Here is a 7,269-nt window from a genome sequence, read left to right as displayed (position 1 = left end):
TGATCAACAACTGGCCAAAAATACATATCTAAATAAATCACATATATAAATCTAAAAAAATATTTATATCCAAATTTCAATAATAACAAGTTACATTTTAAAACTGAGCCTAACTTCACTGTCAAACATTTTTAATAAACTCGTGGATCTGAAAGCTAATGATTTTCATTTGCATTCAGTCATTCATGAAAAGTGTGCATAACAACATAAGGGTAGCAGGTTTCATGATTAACCCAGCGGCACCGCCGTCCTTTTCTTTGACACAGTGCTTTTGTAGCAAGGCATTTGTCAGTCGCAAAATTTGTATTTTCCTCCAGAAATCTACAACCTTCTGAATCGGGACCAATTTTCTGAAAGAGAAGAAGTGTTTGTTACTGCCGTTCTATAATATATGTTCAGGCTGATATATATATGTATATACCTTAGATATACAACATGATATGATTGTTGAATAATACCGTCTGTTCCTCTATTTACGTGTTATCCGTGTGATCACGACGATGTTCGGAATAGAAAGTGTTTTCCAGTCACATTTTAGTGTCACTGAATAGTTTGTGTATACAGTACTTTGAAACTTTAATCCTATTTTCAATGTCGGGAGACATAATGAAAAGGGTTTAATAAGGTTTGAAATAGTTAATTGCTACAGTATTTAGTACGACCCATATAACATTGTTATTTTAATCGTCGTTGGTTTGGTTATTCATAGCAATCCACGATATTATGTTTTAAATATCTGTGTGTTAAACACTTTTTAGTTGTGTAAAAGAAAAATATATAAACAATTTAAACACACAGACTTATGGTTTATGTTCAATATACTTAGTTTGTGGTCATCAATTTACATGATGTATAGCAGACAATTTTACAAAACAAAAATGAATATTGTTTTCATTTAATAAATTTAAATACCTCTGCTTAAATAAAGAAAATGCGAAGCATTAATAAATAAGTCCGAGCAATGACAACAGTTCTGAATCCTTTTATTGGAATTTTTATTCGAGTGTGTACTTTTTATCAGTGATGATCGAGATTTAAAACAGATATAGTTAAAATCAAAAACAAGTTAGCTAATTTATTCATTGAATAGAACATAACTCCATTTAAAAAAATTAATTTCTTAGATGGCCAAAATATTGTTGAATAATGGTCAAAATATTGTTAATAAATTATGTAGAAAATGTTATAGATTTGAAATACAAGTTATCTTAGTTATAATATAAATGAAGGTATGACATATGATAAAGAGACATGAAGTCTTTTTTACTTCGGAAGCTTAAAACTTATTTTGTATAAAGTTACAATTAAGGAACTTACAAAAATATGGAAAGGAAAATGCAGCCTAGCTCAGTAGACTAGTAGTAAAAGATTTTAACAATGAATGACAAAATTCACGGTCGCCACACGGTCACTTCCTACTCATGTTACTTATGATATTCTTAGAAATATACTTGGGAAAAGATAAAACCTAGTTTTATTATACTTACACATCCCCTTCTACAATTATAATTGTACGAATAACGAAATCGTGTAAACATGTAAAACGTCTGATATGATGAGATATTGCTGAGTTGACTAATAAAATCACAGGAGCCTATCTCTTTTATTCCATCAATTTTATTTCCTGAAAAGAGCAAACAAATATTTGCTGATTTTCCAAATATACGAAATATCATTATGTTTGAAAAAGAATGGATAACCCTTTGTGGTCCGGATGTGTTTTTTCCTCTATATCATTTTTGAACACAGGTATTCAACTATTGCCTCTATGTACCGATTTACATATTCCATCCACCAATTTGGAAGATTTTCGTCATTATTTCCTATTAACGTCAATGTTATACGGCAATATGGACAAGTTTATGATAATTGATATTGTTCCATGTTATACATGTTATATATATTTACCCATTAAGATATAAGACTGTCCGACAGTAAAGCGCACCCCACAGCGTGCACCATTTCCGGCAGTCTCTATAACTACAAAGTGTCCAACTCTTTCGGTCACTCCCTGTATTGGAAATGCATAGCATAATGTATATTTAATTTAGTGAAGATATTTTGAATTTACATGTAAAAGGACAGACTATTTAAAAAATGATTCATTTGATATGTTTGAAATTTTGAATTTACCATTTGATAAGGGACTTTTAGTTCTAAATCTCCTCGGAATTCGATATTTTTCTCATATTTTTCAAGGGCAAACATTCGTAGTATATACTGTTAAATAACCACCATTACTTTGGATTATATGCTAAACACAAACTTAAATGTGTTGTCCATGATAGAGCAATTGAAACGCAAATTTCTAGATACTTTGAGTAAAGTACAAACAAAAGACCAAACAAAATCAAAATCAACACAAAAAATAACTTTTGAAAGGCAGTTAGTGAGGGCTATTTCATTGGCAAACATACCACATCTTCTTTTTTTATATTCTATTTACAATTCAAATAAGTTTGAATTTTGAAAATCATCTAAATGCTGATACTTACTTTCATTTTGAAAATTATTTCAAATGTATAATTCCAAGTCGCAAAATTATTGTGAACATCATCTGGTCGGCCTGGTATAAGTTTCTCCTTGATAGCTTTGCCATATTAAACTGAAAGAGAATAAAAAACGTTGTTAACAAAACGTTGTTTTTGTAAAACAGTACATAAGATTATAAAATAGTCATATACATGCATACAATTGAGAATGAAAATGGGACATGTGTCAAAGAGACAACAACCCCACCATAGAAGAGACAACAACCCAACCATAGAAGAAACAACAACCCAATCATAGAAGAGGCAACAGCCGAAGGCCACCAATTGGTCTTCGATGTAGCGAGAACCTCCCGCACCGAAGGCGTCCTTTAGCTGGCCCCTAAACAAATACATATATACTAGTTCATTGATTATGGACGTCATAGTTAACTCCAAATTATACAAAAGAAACTCAAATTAATAATCATAGTCCAGAGGCTCCTGACTTGGAAAAGGCGCAAAAATGTGGCGGGGTTAAATATGTTTTTGAGGTCTCAATCCTCCCATATACCTCTAGCCAATGTAGAAAAGTAAACGCATAACAATACGCAAAGTAAAATTAAGTACAGGAGAAGCCTGCGTCCGATATCAGAAGAGGTAAAAAAAGAAAGTAAACAAAATAATAATAATACATTAATTACAGCAGACTACTAACAGTTACTGATATGCCAGCTCCAGACCTAAACCAAACTGATTAAAAGATTATGTCGTCGTCATATGAATATAAGGCACGATTCCCCCTGTTAGAGGTTCAGTATTGTACCATCATGAAATATATGAAAAGAACATAACTCATGTCATGCCAAAAACTGGGTTTTAAATAAATGTGTTTATTTCCGATGCAAAGACCCTATAAGTGAATCAATATTAAAGCCAAAATATGCAATCTTTGATTACCTGACAACAGTATCGTAACTATATCCCTTCTAGGTAAGTCTGTTTAAATGTTTACTTAACTTCTAAGGTGAATACTGACATGTTTGTGCTTTGTAAAATATATTAACATAAGAGATTGGATGTGAAATACCTGAACATATAAGAAGTCTGCATGTTAAGTTATATTTACGAATGCTGTACTTGTACCCATGATAAAATTTAGTAAATGTTTAGACTACATGTAGTTTGTGATATCGAAAACCCTGGTGAAATAATTTTTCAGTAATATATAAATTTCTTTCTTTAAAATCTAAAACGTTGTTACATACACGAGCGAGTCATACATAAATACCATACATGACGTTTCTTCAACTGACGTGTCAAGATATTCTGCAGAATGTTCCTAAATCAATTAAACAGTGTAATACTAAGATAGTTTTAAAAATACAACAAATTGGAAATACGATGTCTTTTAAGTCAACACCATCAAATATTGCAAGTTTCCTTTGGTAATACAACAGAAACAGAACGTTTTTGAAAACAGTGCATTGATGTCTTTACACATTGCACTATTTGTTTATCGGAGGTCATCAGGACATCAACAGCTGTAGTTGTTTGATTTATCAAGCTTTTTCGTCATTTAATTTTAAACGATAAACTATACTTAACATGTAAATTGATTTGATGTCGGTATAGAACATTGATTACATTGGAATAAAACAAGATGTTGGAAAATTATTAATTACATTGTAATCACTGAAAAAAAAAATCACCCTGAGATGACCAGCTTTGTAGTTCAGTATTCATGTGTATGCTAGACAGTCATTGGCAAACACTGACTTTGAAATGCACAGACGTATTCTAGCAAAATGTACTAGAAAAACTTTCGATTTCTTAAAAATTTCGAACAAATTTCGAAATAAAAAAATGACTAGTTTAATGTATGTACAAATGGTGCTTTTTTTTAATGGATAACAAAACAATCACGTTTTTGCCTATCACAAATTAATGTTGTCTGTTCGGAGACTGGAGCCTTTATATCAATTGTTCTATTGAATGATGTTCGTCATACTTTCAATTCGCCAGTCATTGGTAGCCTCTAACTTATCGATGTCAATTCAAATTTATTTTTCTACGATGACAATTGAGGGAATGAAGAAACCAGGGGAACAGTCAAACAATTGATAGAACAATAAAGAAAAAGCAACACGAACCCCACCAGAAACTAGGGGTGATATCAGATGCTCCGGAAGGGTAATCAGATCCTGATCCACATGTGGCACCCGTCGTGTTGCTAATGTGAGAACAAATCCGGTAAATACATGACAATTGTCGATTTCAACACTAGAATGTGTATGAATGTGTTACAAAATCAAACATGACAATTTCAGCATGCATGTTTAGTGAATGTCAAATCTGAAGCGTAGGACAACTCGTACACTTCTGTTTTAAATTGGACAATGTTTTGTTATTTGTTTTTACAGTTGAAATTAGTTGTTATGTAAATAAAGATAATTATTTACCTTGAGCGATGTATTATTGTTGATTGTCTACCTTGAACTGGTCATAATTCAATCTTTACGTCTAGTTATTTTAGTCAATTTTAAATTGCTGCAAAACTTAATAAATGTACTAAATTTTAGCATTTTTTTTGGTTTATAAAAAAAATTATGAATATAATTTCATTTATTTGTTTTGTTATGATTAAAATTAATCTATAACAACATAAAGATTTTTTTTTAAAGACTATAAATGGACAGAACGGCCGTGCGAGGGGTGTATATCCAGTCAAGGTCGTTAAACACTTCCATCATCGAAACATATTATATCCCCCTAATGAAAGATTGATTTGGAAAATTGATCAGAGTTATCTTACATTAATCACAGATAGGGTTTAACAAACAATTTTAATTATAGCTTATTTACGTTAAACCAATTACATTGTTTATATATGATCATGAAAACACGAATGTTATAACTTTTTTATTCAATTCACCTGTGCACTTTATTGTGGGACCACGTGTAATCATGAATGAAAAGTTTTATTGAGTGATGCAATTGCTTGAGGAATAACATGTGATGTGCAGTTAGCCAATCAAAATAAAGTATTATAATGAAACATACATTAAATGTAATTATATTCAAATATAAGGACTTCGTTAGCTAAACCTACTAATTTTATAAGTTATCATGATTTTTTAAGACAAAAGATAAACATGCTAAAACAGGCAGTAAAAAACGGCCCCATAACACCGCATTCGTTGTATACCCATCCTCGCTTCAGTTATATAATGACTGTATTTGCCCTTTCAGAATCGAAATAATTCATGGAAGCCATAGATTTGTTCAAAATTTATACATAGCATGGGCCGTGATATTCGTTATAATTGTATCCCTTGCTTTCGCTCAGAATGTATTTCAAATATCACGACCCAGGCCATGTGTAAACTTCCAATTAATATATGGCGTCCATGAATCAGTTCTTAAATAATGGTTGCATGTCTTGTTAAAGAAAACTGAGCGATAAATATCTAAAGGACATTAAAAAAGATGAGTCGACTTTTTAGTAAAAATTACTGGGAAACACATTTTAAGGTACATAATATTCCTCCAAAATAAAATATGTAACGTGCGAAAAGTACACTTTGCCTTAAACTGTCAATACAAAATTAACACACGAATAAGCACCACAGTATTTGAAATCTAAAGATAATAACCATGATCTTGTTATCATGTCTCAAAAACGCAAATCGTTGATAACATAAATATTTCAAAAACACATTGGATGTTCTTATGAGGGAAAGTATAATTTGTTTGTGACGACATAATATAGTTGAAATGATACCGGTCCAAATAATTCATTTTTTTTTTAATTCATTTGTGTACAAATATTTCATTCATTTAAAATTAGCCTAAACTAACATTGAACGAAAATGCAAATTAGTTCGAAACAAACAAATAATAATCATTGCCCTTAAAGCACATGTCATAACACTTACCATAATCAGCTGAGCAAAATGCATCTTGAGGGTGCTCTTGACCACATGAACAACTGTGTACACTAGTTGTCATCCATGTTAGAACAATTATCAATTGTAGTACTTTTTTAATCATCATACTGATGTTTCCCAATTGAATTAATATAAAGCAACTCAAACGTTACATACTAGTATTTCAATATTGGAAATAAATCAAGGGATAATGTATTGGGTAATTCGCACAGAAGACACTAAAATAGAAATGCCATATGTTTCCGAACAAAACATAAGATAATGAAACGTATCGTCAAACAAAACATAAGCTTATAAAATGTATTTCCAAACAAAACATACGCTAATGAAAATGCGTTAATCGTTATCTATTTGACACTTTAATGTAGTTAAAAAGATACACTGAAATATTTATTTATCTAACTTCAAAGGCGTAAATATTACGTGTCTTTCACCTAGATTATTAGTTGTACCAAAGTATGTGTATTGATTAAAGTTAATTACCAGAACAACTTAACCTATAATTTCTTGTTACAGTTTGGCAATCGACAATCTAAGATCTTGAAAAATTTCGCACAAATGGGAGTATAAAATTTAATCAGTTGGAGAAAACAAAGCACCAGTGTATTTTAATAACTAATCTAACTTTCATTGTGATGCCCTACCTACGGTAGTAGAGGGGTATTGTGTTTTCCGTCTGTTCGTCCGTTCGTGCGTCTGTCCATCTGTCTCGCTTTCAGTAAAAGTTTAGTCAATCAACTTTAAACTTAGTACACATGTTCCGTATGATTTAATCTTTCTGATTTATACCTAAATTAAATATTTAACCCAATTTCACAGTCCACTGAACATAGGAAATGATAGTGCGAGAT

General features: G+C 31.1%; 1 pseudogene; it reads right to left on the bottom strand.

Moving 5' to 3' along the window:
• Window positions 1-6,712, bottom strand: LOC134681797 (metalloproteinase inhibitor 3-like; annotated as a pseudogene).
• Window positions 6,713-7,269: the final 557 nt, after the last annotated feature.

The sequence above is a fragment of the Mytilus trossulus genome, chromosome 8 (assembly GCF_036588685.1).
Source record: "Mytilus trossulus isolate FHL-02 chromosome 8, PNRI_Mtr1.1.1.hap1, whole genome shotgun sequence".
NCBI classification, from domain to species: Eukaryota; Metazoa; Mollusca; class Bivalvia; order Mytilida; family Mytilidae; genus Mytilus; species Mytilus trossulus.
The sequence above is the reverse complement of the archived record's forward strand: the minus strand, read 5'-3'. Positions and strand labels throughout refer to the sequence as shown.